Below are 18,520 nucleotides of genomic sequence, written 5' to 3'. Positions count from 1 at the left end.
TTCACATAGCCTTGAGAACGACCTAAGGTCGAAACACGTGTCGGCTGTTTTTCTTTGACAAATTAAAAAAACAATTTTTGTTGGAAATCATTGTACTCATGGACTTAAATCGATGTTGTTTTGACTAAAATTGTTGAGGGGTGTGAGCGCGAGATATCTTCCCGAACCAGTGTTTTAACTTGTCTTATTATCCTGGTAAGCAAGCCGATGGAGCCACAAGTATAACTGGGTGTTGTGTGTGTGTGTATGTGTGTGTGTGTGTGTGTGTGTGTGTGTGTTGGGGGTGGTGCTTAACCATCCAGGAATCATAGTCAACTGACTAGTAATGCTAATTGCTTTTCCTACAGCCTATTCTGGTATGTGTGTACATGGAATCAGCGTGAGCCCCCTCCTAAAGGTATTGCCTCAAAAGCGTGTGAGTGTTTCGCAAACTGGTACCATCTTTGTAGTACATACCCTGCGGTGTGTGTTTTATATTAGGCAGCAGTAAACATTGTCCAGACAGAGCGGGGCATTTCAATCAATACAAACCCATTAGTGCACATGTATTATTATTATTATTATTATTATTATTATTATTATTATTATTATTATTATTATTATTATTATTATTATTATTATTATTATTATTAATCAGGCATATCATTGATGGAGATTTGTTACCACTGGTATTTTTTAGTTGCTTTGTGCACTACAGTCGTTACGTGTAACGCTGTTGCTGGAAGTAGCTTAAACTTGCCAGTGAAAAACACACAAATGGTCACTGATATTTGCCACTTAACCTGTGTCTATTCCAAGGAAAACGTGTAAATAACAGCTGTTTGATACAATTTACAGGAGCATCCTGAGACTCGTATGCCACTAAGCTACTACGTAATGCACTTCTTTTTAGTTTGGTCTATTAGGTGTCACCTATAAGCCCAAACTATTGCATTTGAGTACAGATTTGAGTAAAGATAGCGAGGTATGGCACATGATGGCGGACACACAGGAATGACATTTGAGAAGGGACACACAGTCTATAGGTAGACATGCCAACATTATTAAGCCCCTGAGCATGAAATTTCCCTACAGAAATTGGGAGAAGATCATTTTCCCATGGGATTACATTGGTGATGTTGTTATTTTGGATCTACGTGATTTGGCCATGGCAGAATTGTTTGTGGCGGATTTGACCGTAGTCCATTCTGCTGCGAAACCAATTTTGCCATGGCCAAACCCCACAAATATTTGCCCATCCACCCCCAATACATCCGCCCACAACCCCCACTTACCTTTTGCACGTCTACTTCCCTCTGGCCCTGCAAAATCAGTTCTGTCCCTCTTACGCTGGTCAGATCCGATGCCACAGGGTCCCCTTTTCTCATTTTCTCCATCCCTGCCTCCAATCCTCAGGAAGCAGGGGACACCCCTGCCAGTCCTCAAGGTCATCAATACCGAACATGGGGGGCGGGGGACATCCCTGCAGCTCCCGCTCCCCATATTCGATACTGATTACCCGATTCAAACTATTTTAATCGTTCAAATAGTACTGGCCTAATTCGGCCAGATCTACCATTTGATCAATTAAAATCGATCAAATTGGGTAATACCGTTATTTTTGTCAGGAGACAGTAAAAAATAGCGCTATTTTTAGTCAAAAATTCGGGAGTCTCCTGCCTAAATAGGGAGGGTTGGCATGTATGTATAGGTGTTGTTTGGTTATGAGCCCACCCATTCCCTGCCTATGGCCATGCTAATCCCTCTGGCCATTCCCACCCATTCTTGCCTCTGCCCACCTCCTCATGGGAACTCTTTGAGCTTGCTTTCATCAAGCCTTACCATCAGGCTTTTGTTATACGGCAATGCAATTGAATGACGCCACACCAGGTTTAGGGAGCTCCTTCCCTTTATTACCACCTTCAAACTCATACATCTCATAACTGAGGGTTTCACCCGGCTCTGCACCTTTCTCCTCCTCCCTCTTCCCGCTCTGCTTCCTCGGCTTTGCTTAAAGGCACAGTAGCCTTCAAAACCTCCCCAGACTTATGTTCAAAGGTCTGGCTCAGCATTCTTCTACTAGTCGGGTGGGCCACTTGATGACCCAAAAGGGGCAGCATCCTCTGTCTTCAGTAGTTTCCTCAACTCGTTCTTCTTTTTGTTCTTTTTCACTTTGCACCACTCTGGCTGGTGGCAACTGTAGAGGAGCAGCTGAATGCCTCTACAGGAAGTCCAGCCCCTATCCTTCCTATATGCTGGAAGCCAGGGATCTTGACATGCACGACACCAGTGATGGTGCCTATTCCACAGAGAGCCTTCGAGAAAAGGTATCCATTGAGAAAGCCCTATATGATGTATCCCCGTAGAGATGACAATATCTTGGAGGAGATCCCTCAAGGAATATGAAGATGAGAGAAAGAGATGTTGGTGACGTCACAAAAAGCAAGCTTGACGCATTGAGAAGAGTGGCTGAAGAAAAGGATGTGTAGACTTTATGAAATTTGATGACGAAATAAAGAATCAAGTAAACTTTCATATGCAGAATGAAGATTGCACTTGTGAAGATCATTGCAGAAAATGCAAGCTGTTTTATAACTGTACAGATGCAATAACGCAAGTAGACTAAGTAATCTTAAAGGCGAGCTATACGTAGTGAATAGACTGCAGGCGGTGCTACCATTCTATAGAAGCTGAACATCGGTGTCACATATTTAGTAAGCTCAGACCCACGACGAAGGAAGGATCGGAAAGCTGTGTCGCAGCAACATGAAGCTAAGAGCATAGAAAGGCCTGGAAGAGCTGGCTGGCCTAGTATGAAAGGATGGAGTGGCCAAGAACTGGTTATCTATCCTTAAAGAACAGTGAACGTGAGACGCTGAATCAGCCCTTGTTAAGGTGCAAAGAAAGAACACCACGAGTGGCAAGTTTATTAATTCAAGACAATTAAATGCTGCAAAACAGGCCGAAATACGGTCTACTCTCACGTGGGCTATGGATAGAAATAGAAGGTGGGCATGCACTCCCTTTTATTCCCAGGAGCAAGGATACTTTGCAAGGCCAATTTCAAATACAATCTGAATGGCAGAAGGCATGAGCAATGGGAGATGTTGGGCTAATTGTGTGGGGAGACATAGTGAAGTCCATCCACTGACACCTGGAGTACCAGTTTACGTGCTGCTAGTGAGCCAAATGTTCTAGAAGGGCCATATAACGAAGGGGCTTATAGTTTGAGAGCCAATGATATAATGTGTACTTAATAACTGTTGATGATGGCTTGCACTAGGGGTGGGCATAGGTTGTCCACCTGACTGTAGAGATACAATCACAACCCGTCAATATATACAAAGTATATGTGGATGTTCCGCTTGAGCGTATCACAACACCCCATAGGTTTTTCTTGTTTGCCACGTAAGATGACGCCACGTATGACAAATATTCAGTATACAAATATGTTTTTTAAGCAAAATATTTGAGAGCTTGAGTGAACGTCCGTTGATGTCCGTTGTAACTCCCTGTTTTAGACAATTGATAATGACTTGTTACTGATTTAAGGACCGCCGCGGGTTCACGTGGTAGCAATGTTGGATGGTTGAAAAAGACCCATCGACCTGTTGACTCCAGAGCTTCGAACGATCGGATATCCTCTGCCATCTAGCTGGAAGATCGCAGGGTTTCCTGTGGAGAGAGGCCGAATAGAAATCTTGCTAGAAAATCGAGGCGTTGGGCAGGGCCCTTCTTTGATGAAATCCCTAGCTGGTTACCACAGGCGCTTTGCGGACGGAAGGCAAAAGTGGTTGATTGGAGGAGGATACGATACCGAGGGCTTCGAGCCAAATGAGCGAATAGTGAGTAGACTGACGGGAATGGCAAACTAAGGGGACGTGGGTGTAATAATTAAAAAAGTAACAAAAGTAACAAAAGTAACAAAATTAATGACAGTAACGGGAGTAACAGGAAATATTGTGTAAAGAGAGAGAGATATAATGCCCAAGAGTCCTAACCCAAGGAGTTTTAGGAGAGGTTGTCTCACATTCCAGTCAGAGTAAAATAGGCTACATGCAGGACAGGTCCGCATAAGATGACAATCTAAACTCTGTGATCAGAGTATAATTTAGGGGCAAGAGAATAAGGGTGATCACTGAGGGTTTTATGTGAAGAGTCGACTAGTCTGTTTATGTATTTATGTTGAATGAAGGTCTCGAGGAGCGTCACGAATAATTGTGTAAGAATTGAGACAAAGTCAAGAAGTTATAGTATCTATCTAGGGAAGTGGTTGGTACCAATCCAGAGGTAGACAGAGAAAATTCGAGAAATAGAGGTTTTGGGCAGCGATTGTTGGAGCGTGCTCATATTTATTGTTTTTAAGAATTGAAAAGCGGCAAAGATATTTTATAAACTGATAAGTATTGACAGTCAATTGAGACTTGTCACAATGGGAGATATCACTCCTCTGAGGCATTTATATAAGACATTGCCAAAGGACATGCCCAAGTTCAAACAGTATAGTGCAGAATGGGTGACAGACACAGCAGATAAGATGTGCATGCCATGGCCACAGGGGGGATCATTGTCAAAAGCGGTATTGCAACACATGATGACATACTTGCACTCTGCGTACACGGGAAAGAAGTTAGAGAAAAGGTTACCTATTTTAGAGCTTTGGAAAATGTACCAGGAAGAGAGGGAGGATCTGCCACCCGAAGAATGGATGCTTAACCAGCGTAAGGCGGAAGGTTTTGAGCCCTCAGCTCCCCTTACCTCGCTGGAAGTAAAAGGCAATAGTATGGAAGAAATAGGGTTGTATCCTTTAAAGGAACTGAAAGCTCCGAAGGGGTATAGAAATCTGATGTACAAACTGCCTGCTTATAGCAGTGACGACAGTCCAGAGGAGAGTAAGAGAAAAGAGGAGATCTTTAAGATCTTGCAGGACAAGGAGGAGAAAAGTGAGCGATCGAATGTATCGGCAGAGATAGAACGAGAGATAAAGAGATGGAAAGGAGAAAAGGAGAAAGCTGACGAGGTAACGCTCGTACGGAAAGAAGGATGGGAGGACAGATATTACTCAAGCTAGATGGAAAAAGCATTGAGGAAGTAAGGCAAAAGGAAGATCGCGACGAACAGGATAGAAAAGACAGGGAATGAGAAAAGAGACTAAGGGAAGGTGAGCATAAAATAAAGAGCAGACATCGGAGAGAACAGATGTATCAGGAGGAGCATCAAAAGAAAGAAGAAAGGGCAGAGGAGCAAAGGAAGTATAACAACAGTCAGAGAGCAATGGAAGAGCGGGATAGAAGAGAAAGGAAGAGAGGAGTTGAGGAAGCGCAGAAATTAAGGGACAAAAGAATACAGAGACGAAGAGAAGAGGAAGGAAGGAGAGCAGGGGTAAGGAGAGAAGAGATAAGACAGGGAGAGGAGAAAGTTAAATGGGAAGCAAAAAGCAAAGAGAATTAGATGAAGAATTAGAACAAAAGAGAAGATAGCGGGAGCGTGAGACTGACCACATTGAAAAGAAGCTAAAGAAGCCAAGTCCTACAATACAATGGGACAGAGTGGAAGAGTTCCTTCCGTTAAAGGGAGTGACGTCAGGGCCATCTAGAGTGGGCTTAAAAGAGAATAGGAAGTATCGGAGAAAGGAGACAAGTAGCAAATCGGGACACCGAGGGAAGGGAGATCAAACCCTAGTCTTCCAATCACAAAGCTAAGAGGAAAATCCATTCAGTCTCGAGCATAGAGCCTTATCCTTAAACAGACTGACCTTAGAGAAGGGGCGAGAGTTACACTAGTTGGGGACTTGATATGTCAGACGAGGAGAGAAAATACTTCCATGGGGAAGAGGGAAGAGGTACATGTGCCCCAGAGGGAAGCCTTCAGGTGGACAAGGAAGTAAGATAGTCCGATCTAGAGCAACCTAAGGATAGGATGCTCATCCCATAGCATATCCAGAGTGTCCCAGAGTACGATCGTATAGTGAGAAGGGAGAATTACTGCCACATGTGAGCAGGTTAAGATCATTGCCAGGGAGGAGGCGGTCAGGAACCATTTTCCCTACCATGTATAGGCAGACAATGGGAGCCGATTGCGGGTTAGGGTTTACCGCAGTTTGCCTTATTGGAAAAACAGGGAATAAGACCAAAGTATATTCCATGGCCCCAGATGGACAAGGATAATTTAAGATGCAAACTCCCATGTTTGACATCGGGTGTGGGAAAATGGATTTATGAATTGGAAAAATTGACAGGAAGAAATACACTAGCCATTGGGGACATTAAGGGTCTCTTAGCAGCTTTTTTGGGGGAAAGAGCTGATGACATATGAAAGAAAGCAGGCTATTCGAGAGTGACAGCACAGAACACAGCGCACAATGGAGCGCTGTTTAATAATTGTAGAGCAGATGTTTGGGGGGCTCTCAGAGTACAGTATTCTGACATGTCAGACACGGCTGCAATCATGACACATAAGATGAAACAAGATGAAGACCCACTTGCTTCTCTTCAGGATATTCAAGAGTGTTGGACTCTTGAAACGAGGGAACCGTGGGAAAATATGGTGGCATTATTTTAGCACTTTTTATGTCGGGGGTTGGCCGAGCAAGTACAGAGGCAAATGAAAAAACAAGTGGGAATTGAAGCAAAGCCATAGGCTTAAATACAGTTGACAATAGTGCATCACTGTCGGCTGTTGCAGGAGAAAAATAAGAAGAGATATGATTCCAAAGCAATCAAGGCAGGTTTCAGAATGCAGAGAATGAGAATCAGAATGCACAAGGAGGATTTAACCGAGAGGGACTAATCAGGCAGGCTCCTCTGGCATGTTGGACTTGTGGAGTGACAGGTCACATTGCGCATGCATGTGGGAGCCAAGGGAATGTACAGAATGGTCAATTTTCAAGAGGGGGTACAGCTAATCCTCCAGCATATTGTTCACAAGCTAGGGAAGGGTTTGCAAAAGATCAGACAGTATCTCAAACACAGGCACCGCAAACGCAAAAGGCAGAGCAACGACAGCAAGTGCAAATGAATACACTGCAAGGGCAGTCGCAGCACGCCCCATGCAGATACAGCAGTATGCAAACACAGAACAATTGCTGAAACCTAGAATAGGAGGTGTCACTGTGGTGGGAGGAAATTCTTTCATGGGTACAGGGGTATGCATGTATCCACAATAGGATAGCTAACAGGGCGACTTGATGTGTTCAGTATTATCAGTGACACAAACCCCCAAGAGAAACCAAGGGTCGATTAGACAATAGTAGGCAAATCTTTTTCTTTTTTAGTAGACACTGGGGCTACTCTTTCATGTATACAAGAGGGAAAATATCCAATGTCGGAATTGCCATGAATGCTCAATGGTTCTCTGGAGCTACGAGTTGAGTTCCTTTTACTGATGAATTACCGGTCTCTAAAGGAGAGTGTGATATGTCTGTTCCATTGTTGCATTCGCAACAGACACCAATTAACATTTTGCAATGAGATATGATGACAAAACTCAACATGACAATTTCTTTTACTGATGAAGGGATAGTATGTTCCACTCCTGGAATACATTATATGGATGTGGGTGAATTTATATTGGCAGTCACAGGGCAAGTGGCTCTGCGCTGTGTTCCAGAAGAGCCAGAGGTTTTTCTTTATGGGGTGAGCATTCTACTGACATGGCTACCTTGCTTAGTAGGAAAAACTATATACCTGATGAATTTTTGTTTAGACCACAAATACCCATGGACGAAGAGGGGGGACAAACCATCTCTACAGAATTAGATGCAGCCATAGTACGAGGGAAAATGGTGATGCTCGAAGGAACTGATGATGAGGGTAGACCATGGAGAACAGTGAAAGCTATTGAAGAAGAGTACAGGCTGACTGATATTAGTGAAGATGACATGTTTAGAGATGACCCAACAGATGATGAAGTAGTGTTCTTTATGAGCATTAAATATTGGATTAGAATAGAGAAAAGGGAAATCCCACAGCAAATGGTGATAATGCGACAGCGTCCAGAATCTTTTGATGAAGGCTTGGAGAAGGTACCAAGTGTCTTATGGACTACAGGCCCTTATGAAATAGGACTGTTAAAGGGAATAGGAGAAGTTAAAATAAAGCTGAAGCCAGGGGCGATTTTACCTCAAGCAAGACAGTACCCAATGCATCGAGAGGCGGATTGTGGTATTTTCAAGACTATCTCAGCACTGATGGAACAAGGTATTCTGGTACCGTCAGAATCATCATGTAAGACTGTCGAGTATCCTGTGAAAAACTGAAAGGGAGGGTTGTGGAGATTTATACAAGATATGAGACCGATTAACCAGATTGAAGGGGCAGAGTTTCCTTTAGTTCCTAAACCTGCGACGATACTGGTCAGTTTCACAGTAGAAGCTCGATATTTCATGGTGATCAATTTTGAAAAATGCATTTTTCTCAATTCCGTTGCACAAGGACTCAGAAGACATGACTTAATTTACGTTTTGACAAACTTGTCTGAAACATACTAAGCTGCCCCAAGGGTAATGTGAGTCCCCATTGATCTATAATAGAGTCCTACAGGTGGACTAAGGCTATATTGATTTGAAGAGTGCCGTGATACAGTCATAGATTATATTTTAATTTGTAGCACCACAGAAGATGAGTATAGGCAGGACTCGATTCAGTTGATTAGTATCCTAGCCGACAAGGGATACAAGGTAGACAAGGAAAAATTGCAGTATTGTCAAGAAGAGGTGTTGTACATAGGACAGTTGATCTCACATGCGGGAAGGAAGATGACACCTGAAAGGGCTGAGGCGATCATGAAAACTGCAAAACCACATACAGTGAAACAGAGGCAACGGTTTTTGGGACTATGTAATTAGGTTAGAGCCTGGGTTTTTGACTACAGTTCATACACAAGACCCCTTTTGCAGGCTTCAATGAAGGCACAGGGAAACAAAGAGACAATAGGATGGACTGAGGAAATTGAGGAAGGATTTGAGGAGTTGAAAAAAGCAATCTATACAGCTCCTGTTTTAGGAATTTCCAATTATGAGTTTTTCTTATTATTGCACACAAATGAGACAGTAATGACTGCAGTGCTTACACACAGGACCACATTGGGGTACAAGCCTGTAGCGTATTACAGTGGGATTCTAGACCCAGTTATGAAGGGATACTTTCCATGTGAACAGTCATTGGCAGCCGCCGCGTTTGCAATTGAGAAGTCTATAAGCATGGTAATGAGTTGTTCTATGACTCTTTTTTGTGGAGCATACTTTGTTTGCCATTTTAGAGAAACCCAAAGGTACATTGACATGCCAGAGAGTTTCTGCTTACGAAGTGATGATTTTGAACCCAGTGATTAAAATTGTCAGATGTAAAATAGTGAATCCTGCCACGTTTACAACTGAGCTAGTGACAGAAAGTGACCATGTGCATGATTGTGCAAACTACGTTGAATTCTATGATGATATACCTTGCATAAAAGAGAATGCATTGGCAGGAGGGGAAATTCTCTTTATTGATGTTTCTTTGAAAATGGATCAAATTAGTGGAGAAAGGCATTCTGGGGCAGCTGTACTGAGGCATAGAGCAAATGGTGAGTTTGAAGTTGTAGCAAGTGCAAGACTAGCGTCTCACTTTTCTGCGCAAGTGGCAGAATTGGTAGCGCTTATTGTCGCGCTCGAGCATCATGAAGGGCAGGAAGTGACAGTGTGGAGTGACTCCGCCTTTGTGACGTCAACCGTACATGCAGGGCTAGCACGTTGGAAAAGGCGGGGCTAAGTCAGAGCGGACAGCACTCCAGTGCAGCACGCATCCTTATTGGACAGGCTCACTAAGGCACTACAGCTCCCAGTAGCCATAGCTGTCTTTAAATGTGCCGCTCACACTAAGGGTGCAGACTTTATTTCTTGTGGGAACGAAGCCGCAGATGCAGAAGCCAAAAGGGTTGCATATTCACAAAATATTTCAAGTTTTGATACTCCAGATGTCAAGGAGAAGGTAGTCACGAGTAAGGTAGTGAAATAAGGATTTCATAATTTGCTGATAACTCAATTAATGGGGATTCAAGGGAGTGTACCACAGGAAGAGCAGGAATTATGGAAGCAAATGTAGTGTTCTTTACCCCCCACTGAAGCATTATGGCAAAAGGATAGCACTGGAAAGCTGGTGATGCCAGTAGCATTGTTAAAGGTAGCGCTTGAACAGCTGCACTACCCTACGCATGCAAGTAGGGAAAGTTTTGTTGCAATGACTGTGGAATACTGGTTTATTCCAAATGTGTTAGCACATGTTATATTTTATGTAGTAAACTGCATCGTATGTCAAAGGTTTACCGCTGGGCATATACTGCGAACAATTAGAGGAGTAATTTCTCAACTGAATGGTCCTTTTCAGCTTTTACATATTGACTACGTTGATATGCTGCAAGTGTGTAGTGGATACAGGTAGATAGTGGCGGTGTGTCCCTTCTCTAGGTGTATTGAAGCAGGTACCTGTACACACCCTAATGCCCCTTGCGCAGCACAATTTCTAATACGTGGAGTCTTTCCAAGATGGGGAGTGTGTGAAGTGCTGAGATCCAATAATGGGCCACATTTTGTCAATGAAGTGTTTGAACAGATAGGAAGATAGGACTATTGTTGAGTATTAAGCACAGGTTTTCTTCTGCTTGCCACCTGCAAGCGAACAGGATATGTGAGAGACTCAACTGCCTCCTTAAAGAAAGGATTGCCAAGCTCAAGCTAACTTTGAAAGAGGGATGGCTATATTGCCTGCCCTTAGCTTTCTCTGCCCTAAGGAATCAGCCTGGTTCAGACCATCACTTCACACCCCATGAACTAGTAACAGAATGGTGAATGGGAACGCCTTTAACTCCTCCATCGAGGAGTAGAAGTAATGCCCAGAGTACATAAAAAAATGTTAGGAAATGAGTTATGTGAATATTTGACATGTATGACCTCTAGCATCTCTCTCATTTCAGATCAACTCAAGCGCCAGGGGGTTCGGTCTCAGAACACAGATGAAAACCATTCAGCAACCAGATCAAGTGAACTATTATCAGCACCCAGACTATTTGTTGGTGGTATCCTGCTCTTGTCAGGCGGGATGTGGACATCCACACTTTTGTACAGGATCCTAAGAATGGCCCTGTAATCAGAAGGCTGCTTGTAGCAATAGTAGATGAATTACTGCAGTTACCAAATTCATTACAGTTACCGGAGTAAAGTGTTTTTCCTTCCTTAAATTGCAGTAAAAATGATGAATGTTGAAGCTGGTACGATTTCAGAGAATGAGCAACCCCAAAAAACTCCAGCATGGCACAGGTGGGGGGGATTAATATGCTGGTTTGTGATATACATATGAACGATTATGCTTTGTGTCTTTCTGTTTTTTCTGATTCACTTTTTCTGTCTCATTTATCCAAACAAGGCAGAAGTCCCTTTAATCCTAACCGCTCCAGGAACTCTTGTAGATTTGCCCATTACCGATGGGCCAAAGCCCCTTGTGTTGTTTCCTCAGAGTAAAGCTGCGTTAGAGATGTTTCCATGGGATGCAAACAGTTTGCTAGGGAGACACAGGAGGGGCGCAGTGGAAGACTATGATGGGATAAACACTTAGCTAGATAGTACAGCACACTTGGGGACTAACATGTGGTACCAGCACATGAAAAAAGTGGGACAGAAAACATAGAAGGAAAGCTGCAACATCTGGACTCTCGTACCTTAAGCCATGTGAACTTCCAAATTGTTCATAGCTACAGAAGTCCCAGTGAAAAAAGCTCATTGCCTGACGCATCTCGCACTGTGCACGGCAAGAGGACAGTTCCAGGGTTGAACAGCATCGTTGGTGTGGATGAATAAAGCAACAAATCAAAGAGAAGATAATTACATGCAAGATTTGAAGACAAGAGAGAGGCCAGAAACAAGGAATCTAGTAATATGAAAAGCCTTGAATGAGCAGAGCAGGAATCGGGATGGAAGAAAACAAGGTGTTAAATTGCCAAGGCAAGGATAAAGAGGAGATATGGATATCTTGGGAAAGAAGCCAGCTACAAATCAAAGGAACAGTGCTTACTCATGAAGGGTGGGCTGAAGGATTGGTTGTGTGCAAAGCAGCAGCAATAACCGGACAGCAGGAAGAAGTTGTGTTAACAGCAGAAAAAGAATGCAAGGATCAATGGCCAAAGATTACAAAGTTGTTGACATGGTTCGACGATAAAGTAGGACCATTGCAGATAATACCTCTGAAAAGTGCGTCCTTATGTTTCAGAAATAATGGTATAAGGAAAGTTGGAAAAAATCACCAGCGTGGCCGAATTTTGGATGTACCAGGCATGAAGGATGGAACAGTTTTCTTAATGGATCACTGTTGGGCTTGTGGGTCTAGAGCCTACATGAAGCTTCCCAAATATTGGGGTGGGGTGTGCTTCATAATGCTTATCCATGTTCCAGCATTAGTGATTCCTAGGACTGACCTGAATATTGGAGAGTTTCCAAAAGCAGATGCCCATTAGAGGAGAGGATCACTCAAATTACTCAATCGAACAAGGAGGGAGAATTACTTTTGATGCTATTCCGTATGAGCACAAGTTGTTCAGCCAGACTTCAGCAAATTTCACGACTACCTTTATGCCAGGGATCCAGACGATGGCGAACGCAAAGTGGTTGCAAATCTCTCACTGGGAGCTCCTGCAGACAATCAACACTACCATAAAGAGATTCAATTCTATCAAGGAAGAATTGAGGGCCATAAGATTAATGACCCTCCAAAACAGATATGTCTTTGACATGACCTCAGCGATGGATGCAGGAGTTTGTGTCAAAATCGGGCAATCATGTTGGACGTTCATACCTTCTCATGATGACGAGAATGGGACCTTGACAGAGGTCATAACGTTGCTGATGAAATTGCACAATCAGCTGAAAGATGAGATAGAAGACATTGCAGATGACAGTTGGTTCGCGTCTATCTTCTCATGGGTTCCACAATGGATGGTTAACATCTTTAAGTTTCTTGGAGCAAAACTGGTGATTGTGATGTTTGGATTCTGTGTGATCAGGATAATAATTACACAGTGCAAGAAGACAGCAAAAAAGGTAGTAGGAATGAAGATCATGATGGATGTCAAATCAGGGCCCAGACCCAAGGAGCTGATAGTTGAAGAGATCAGGAAATATGTAGAAACCAGCATCTTAGCACCTGAGGGAACAAAGTTCCTGCATCCAAGAAATCATAAGAAGTATGTAGGTTGATGGGTCTATTGTAGTCCGAATGGACAGTGCAGCTACATGACCTGGAGCATTGATGAATGTGTAAAACCAGCAGGATCCCTGAAAGGAGGGATAAAGACCTGGACTCCAAAGAAGCACTTCTTCAAGAAAGGTTCCAAGATGTGGAGACTGGTGAAGGAGTGGTCTATGAATCAACTAGAGGGCGGAGTGTAGAGGAGCAGCTGAATGCCTCTGCAGGAAGTTCCACCCCCATCCTTCCTATATGCTGGAAGCCACAGATTGCGACATGCACAAGACCAGTGATGGTGCCCATTCCATGGACAGCCTTCGAGAAAAGGTATCCATTAAGAAAATCCTACCTGATGTATCCCCATAGAGATTACTATCTCTTGGAGGAGATCCCCGAAGGAATATGAAGATGAGAGAAAGAGAAGTTGGTGGCATCACAAGAAGCAAGCGAGACACACTGATAAGAGTGGCTGAAGAAAAGTATATATAGACTTATAAATATCCTTTCATATGCAGAATGAAGATTGCACATGTAAAGTGCACTGCAGAAAATGCAAGCCGTTTTATGAATGTACAGATGCAGTAACGCAAGTAGACTAAGTAATCTTAAAGGCTAGCTATACGCAGTGAATAGACTGAAGGCGATGCCACCATTATATAGAAGCTGGACATCGGTGTCACATATTTGCTAAGCTCAGACCCATGGAGAAGGAAGGATCAGAAAGCTGTGTCGCAGCAACATGAAGCAGCTAAGAGCATGGAAATACCTGGAAGAGCTGTCTGGCCTGGTGTCAAAGGATGGAGCGGCCAAGAACTGGTTATCTATCCTTAAAGCACAGCGAACGTGAGATGCTGAATCAGCCCTTGTTAAGATGCAAAGAAAGAACACCACAAGTGCCAAGTTTATTAATTCAAGACAATTAAATGCTGCAAAACAGTCCAAAACACAGTCTCCTGTCACGTGTGCTATGAATAGAAATAGAAGGTGCACATGCTGCTCTAAACTTGAGATAGCATGTGCTTGCACTCCCCTTTATTCCCAGGAGCAAGGACACTTTGCAAGGCCAAGTTCAAAGACAGTCTGAATGCAGAAGGCATGAGCACCGAGAGATGTATGGCTAATTGGGTGGGATACAAGGTCAAGTCCACCAGCTGACACCTAGGGTACCAGCTTATGTGCTGCTAGTGAGCCAAATGTTTCAAAAGGGCATGAGCATGCCAACCAATTGTTGAGGGTCATATAACAAAGGTCCTTATAGTTTGAAAGCCAATGATATACTGTGTACTTAATAACTGTTGAAGATGACTTGCTCTAGGGGTGGGCATAAGTTGTCCACCTGACTGTGGAGACCCCATCACAACACGTCCCTATATAGAAAGTATACTTAGGTGTTCCCCTTGAGCGTATCACAGCACCCCAACGGTTTTTCTTGTTTGCCATGTAGTATGAGGTCACGTATGATGCATTTTTAGTATATAAATATGTTTTTTATGCAAATTATTTGAGAGCTTGAGCGAACATCTGTTGATGTCCGTTGTAACTCCCTGTTTCAGACAATTGATAATAAAACAGTCGGATGAGACTTCCTGCCAACTTCCTGAGTCGGTCTGAATATTTGGTGTAAGAGTTATTCTGCATCTCATCCATGCAAGACTTGTTACTGATTTAAAGACCTCTGTGGGTTCACAACCATGGGACACTGGGTAGTTCGGCCCATTCAGGTTCCAGGTCCGCTAGTGGGGCGTCCCCTTCTCATTTGACAAAGTGTTTGAACTGCAAGGCATTCCTTTTAACTTCTTGCCTTGCATTCTGCGCTGCCACCATAGTCCCTTTGAGGGCCACGACTGTAGGGCTTTTGGTGAGTAGCGGGTGTCTGTTTTCCTATTCATCAGTTGTCTAACTAGAACCTCCTCGCCGACCACTAATTCCTTGGGCACTGCTCTTCGTCGAGCACCATTGTCACGTTATGCACGCTCTTTCCTTTCTGCGTCTCTAGTTGTTATGTTCTCATTCGATTCTTCCAGGTTGATTGGGTTTCTCATCATCCTGGTATGTACCTGGTAACTCATCATTCTTTTGGCCGATGTTCTGCCAGTTGCTTCATGGGGGGTATTCCGGTAATCCCTGAGCATCCTGCAAAGCACCAGGTGGGGGTTTACAGCTTCGACATGGACCCTCTGGATGGTCTTTTTGATGGATGCAATGAACCTTTCTGCCATCCCGTTGGCCTGTGTCCATCTGGGTGTAATCCTTTGGTGGTGAAACCCCATGTGTCTCACAACGATGGTGAAATTGTGGCTGCTGAACGGGGGCCTGTTGTCGGATTTGATTGTGCAAGGAATGCCCCATTCACTCAACACCTTGTCAAATGTGGCGGCAACCTGTGAAGATGCCGTCATGATTACCCTCTGGATGATTGGGAATCGTGATTACTTGTCAGTGAATACTACCTGTGCCCATCAGGCCATAGAAACCAACGGCCACGCGGTTCCATGATCTGTCTGGGATTTGTGTGGATTGCAATGGTATGGCAGTCTCCTCTCTCGCAGTGCATTGGCAGGGCAAACAGTTCTTTATCCACTCTTCCATCAGGGAGTCCATGAAAGGGAACCAGGCGTGGCACCTCAGTTGTTTTTTGTGTTATCGGCTCCTCTGTGCCCTTTGTGAGTAGGAGGGATGACCAGCTTACATCCCTGCAGTAGCATCATTTGGTCCTTGACAGCCAATTCTGTGTGTATTTTGGCCATTCTCTCAATCTCTTCTCTGCTTGCACAAGGGTGGCTTGTGAGCTGTCGGCAATAGTCTCCCCACTTGTTGGTGGTGAGTGTTATTGCCAGTGCCATGGACGCATCAGCTGCTGATGCAGAGGCAACCGTCTGCGGTGAAAGTGCCAGCGGTAATGCATTTGCTGTTGCGTAGTTGATATTCTATGTCCCCTTTCCTATTTGGTTCCCTGTGGAGTGGAGTGAGATGTAATCCGCCGGATTCTGGTCCTCCCCGGGTCTGTGAATGATAGAGTAGTCGCATTCCTGGAGGTGTATGCCCCAGCACTCAATTCTCAGTGCCATTTTGGTCCTCAGGTTCCCGAAAAGTGAGAGGAGGGCCCGATGGTCGGTGATTAAGGTAAAAGTCATCCCTATGATGAAGTTGTGAAAATGTTCACACACCACGATTGCTGCTAGGCTTACTTTTTTCGCCTGCGAGTGTGTTTTTTCTGTGGGCGAGAGGGCTCGGTTTGCATATGCCACTATGTGTCTGGGGTGCGTGTCTTCAGTGCTGGTTTGGGTGAGGATGGCCCCAAGCCCGACGGGGCTGGTGTCCACAATGATCTCTGTGTGCCAGGCGGGATCAAACTAGACAAGGCATTTGGCTTCCACCAGCATGCGTTTAACATTATCGAACGAATCCTGGCATTCCTCAGTCCATGCAAATCTCATGTTTTTCTGTAGAAGGCGTTGCAGGGGTTCTGCGCAGGTCGCGTAGTGTGGAATGTACCTTTCACAGCACCTTGCCATTCCGAGGAATGAACGCACCTCTGCCACCTGGCGAGATGCTTTTAGGTTTGTTATTGTGTTCACTTTATCCGGGTCTTGTGTCATTGCTGCATCCAAAAAAAGTGACTGAATAATCTGAGTCTTTTCTTATTGAACCTACATTTTTCTATTTTCAGCAAGAGGCCAGTGCTTTGTAATGCCTTGCATGTAAGCAGCAATGCAGTGTCATGTTCTTCCTGTGTCGCCTCGAAGACCTGGATGCCGTCGCTGTAATTCAGCGAGTCTTTGATAGGGCGGATGACTTGCCTGATGGCCTCCTAGAATATCTCTGCTGCTGAGGAGATGTGGAAATGTAGGCGTCAGTATCGAAAGAGCCCTTCGTGTGTCGAGAACGTGGAAATAACCCTCGACTCTGGGTGTAGTTCCAGCTGATGGTTCCCTTGGACCAAGTCGAGTTTTGAAAATGTGGTTGCCCTGTTTAACTGCACTATCATATCTTCAAAACATGGACCAGAGTGACGTTCCCGTTGAATGGCGGCATTGGCAATTCTCATATCAACGCACAGTCTTATGCGTCCCACTTCTTTGGGGACAATCACAAGTGAAGAAACCCATGGAGTGGGTTTGGTGGCTGGCACTATTATGCCGTTCATCAGCAGTTGGTTCAATTCCTGCAATACTGCTTTTTGGAGATGGACTCCTACTCTCTGCCAGTGCTGGGGGATAGGTTGCACCATCTTATCAACGTGCAGTTGGATCAGCACGTTCTTCAGTTTTCTGAGCCCTTTGCACAGGTCCAGGAATTTTGTGTGGATTACCTCTTTCGATAATGGTGTTCCCCGGTGTACCTGTTGGACACTGCATTTATCATTTCCGGTATGGTTATAAGTGTCTCGGTGGATTGGATTACTTCACAGTTTTGATAGTGGATGTCGATCAATCCCAGCTGACTCGCAGTGTGGTAGCTCAACCGTCAACAACCTTTGGTGGGACTGTGTAGTACATGGATGAGGGTGATGACTGAATGGCTGTTGTGCACCAGCGTGCACCAAAACTGACCTACAGAGTGTAACGGCTGGGCAGCTCCCCACTGGAAGATTCTCAAAGATGTCTCTGTGAGTGACGGTTTCTCTGGCATCAATAGGAATTCTTGTTCCCCCATTATGTTTATGGTCGTGCCCGAGTCCACTAAGAAGCAGTAGTGTCTGTTCCCGAGGCTAATAGTAATCCTGGACGCTTCTTTAGCTTTTTGTTCATCATGGATGAGGTTGACGTACTCGTCTGCCTCGGCGTGGTCATAGTCATAAGCGTAGTCATATGAATGTCCTGGATGTTGTTCCCCACAGTATTGTTATTGGTGCGAGGGTTCATCGTACTCATCTCCAAATTGTGTGCTCCCATCACCTTGATCATAACCTTGTTCTGGGTCATGAAATGTCATCTCGTCCATTGCCCTCACGAACCATCGATATCCTTGAAATTGTGTCGGTTGGGGGCACTGGGTGTAGTGCGGTTGTTGAAATGCTCTGTTGAATTGTCTTCCTCTGGGTGGAGGGTTCATTCTTGGTATGGGGACAGCCTCCCTTCCCAACATATGGACTGGAAGTGCCCCTCTCTTCCACAGTTAGCGCATTTTTGTGTTAGAAGCATATTCCTCAGTGTGGGATGTTCATTGCGCATCACTAGCATTGTGTTTGGGTCCATTGGAACGTTTGGTTGTTTGTCTTCCTGAGGGCAGTCCCCGCTCTGTTATCCGCTGGGGGTGAATCGCTGCAATTGACTTTGTTTGCTCCCTTTTGTCCCTTGGGGCATTCTCCATGGATGCTGCCTGTGCGT

This window comes from Ambystoma mexicanum, chromosome 5q (assembly GCF_040938575.1).
Source record: "Ambystoma mexicanum isolate Mex_15411 chromosome 5q, UKY_AmexF1_1, whole genome shotgun sequence".
NCBI lineage: Eukaryota > Metazoa > Chordata > Amphibia > Caudata > Ambystomatidae > Ambystoma > Ambystoma mexicanum.
The sequence above is the reverse complement of the archived record's forward strand: the minus strand, read 5'-3'. Positions refer to the sequence as shown.